The sequence below is a fragment of the Tenrec ecaudatus genome, chromosome 4, assembly GCF_050624435.1.
Source record: "Tenrec ecaudatus isolate mTenEca1 chromosome 4, mTenEca1.hap1, whole genome shotgun sequence".
Taxonomy (NCBI): Eukaryota; Metazoa; Chordata; class Mammalia; order Afrosoricida; family Tenrecidae; genus Tenrec; species Tenrec ecaudatus.
Window position 1 is genome coordinate 148953734 of NC_134533.1, and position 2153 is coordinate 148955886.

General features: G+C 46.2%; 1 pseudogene; it reads right to left on the bottom strand.

The window, feature by feature from the left end:
* Positions 1 to 1132: 1132 nt before the first annotated feature.
* LOC142447315 (eukaryotic translation initiation factor 3 subunit L-like) lies at positions 1133 to 1745 on the bottom strand (annotated as a pseudogene).
* Positions 1746 to 2153: the final 408 nt, after the last annotated feature.

Here is a 2153-nt window from a genome sequence, read left to right on the forward strand (position 1 = left end):
ATTTGTTCAGCTGTTCTTTATTCTTCTTAGAACCACAAGAGGGCACTCTTATCCATTGTGCTTTTTTTCATTGATTCAAGAGCTCAGGAGTCTTGGCCTCTGGAGTTCAATACCCACGCAGGGCAGAACTTAGCTGGCTTATTACAAATGCTGATATACCCTTACATTTGCCTTTCCTTTAGTGCGGGTGGGGAGCACGCTGTGTCTTTCTCTCACTGGCACTTCTACATGGCATGCTGCTGTCAGCAGGCTGGTAACACTTTTCTTCTGTGTTGTCACATTCGAAGCATCCCCTCATTGTGGTGCCTTTACACTTACCTCCCAGACGCTGTGCCCATCTGTCTGGGAACAGCACCCTCTAAGAGCTCCATAGTTTCTCCAAGACTCTTCCCAAGTGCTTGACCCATCAACTCCCCTAGTCCGTTTGCACAACTGAGTTACTGTTTCCTCAGTTTAGTTTCTTTGATCGGGTGCTGTCCAACCCCATCCCAAAATGCGTGCAGAGAATGTGCGCTCCAGAAACTAGAAGGTACTTTGAACCAGCCTTCAGGGCTGCCCTTGCTTCTCCTTTCCCCTGTGTGTGTGCTCACCTCGACTCCAAAACTCCTTCCTGACCATATGGAGCTGTGCTAGCACAGTCTGTGCTTGTTGTCATTTGTTGTTCAGCGAGTTAGTTGCTAGGACATAAATGGCAGTGGTCATTCACTTGATCATCTCCCTATTGTCCCTCATTGAATTGGAAAATCATCATTTTGTGAGTAGATAACCAGGTCTGTCTTCCAAGGTGCTCTGAGTACATTCAAATCATCAATCTTTGAATAACAGGTGCTCAATTGTCGGTGTCTCCCTGGGACATAGTCACAGGTCCAGGGGATTAGGATTAAGACAACATTGAGAAGATAACAACCGTCTACAACAACAGGATACCACAGAAAGGCAAGTTTCACCAAGTCCTTCATGAGAAGATTGCAAAGCTCCTTTACTGAGGGAGAGAGTGACTGAAAACACCTCCGCTGTCCATTCCAACGAATTCCAGCCCCATTGAAGGCTGATGGCGGAGAAGGAGTCCTGGTGGCAGACTCCATGCCAGTGACCTCAGAACAGATTTCTGATGCCTCTTCTTAGGCTGTATTCAAGGCTTCTGTTCCATATTTTTCAGGATGATATTGAACTCCTCAAATTTATGGATGGATCTGGTAGATGAAGAAATCCCCAAAGTGCTTGGTCACCTGGGTGTCTGTGATGTGGATCATGTCCTTGTCAATGTAGAAAGTCCACCTCAGAGGTGAACTGGAACTTGCTGTTCTGGACAGAGATGCAGCTGGTCCACACCAGCTTCTTTACCTTGTGTTTGGAGACCAGCAGCTGCATGTGGAACTGCTTCTCCGTGAGGTCCAGGGAGCGGGTCAGTTTGGCGACTATCACGGCAGTGTAGAGCTTGAGGAAGCTACAGATGGTGGACAGCTGGACCTATTGCTGCACCTCATCCAAGATCTCCTCCATCTGGTGCAGGAAGGACTCCTTGTGGTAGGAGGGTGCATATTGTCATAGTTGGTCATCATGGGTGACAGAAACTTGAGGCAGGAGTATCTGAAGAGCTCCTCGTAGACCTTCAGGTCATCTTCTGCATACACAGCATCTTGTCTCCATACTTGTCCTGCACCTGGAGGTGGATACTCTCCTTGTTGCTGATGGGCCAGGTACATGGTGAGGGCGTGCATCTGCTCATTCTGCTTGTTAAGCATCTCCTATTTGCACATGGCCCACTGGAACATGTCATTGATCCTCCAGACCTATGATTTATATACTCTTTGCTATATATTACCTAAAAATGATTCTCAGTGGATTGGTCAATATTATAATGCAATCACTTCCACAATAAGGCCTTCTATGACCCTATTAATTAATTAATTGACCCAGCCAATTAATTCAAAGGAAGTTTCCTTGGGGTGTGGTGCGCTTCCAAAAAAACTTGTTTGCATTCTTTTCAAATCAACATGGATCTTTTTCAAGAATAGACCACATGCTGGGGCACAAGTTCAGCCTGAGTAAATTCAAACACATAGGTATTATCCAGACATCTTTCTCAGACCACCATGCCATAAAGCTGGAGATTTATAAGAGGGCAACCAGAAAAGCCAGGGCAACCAATT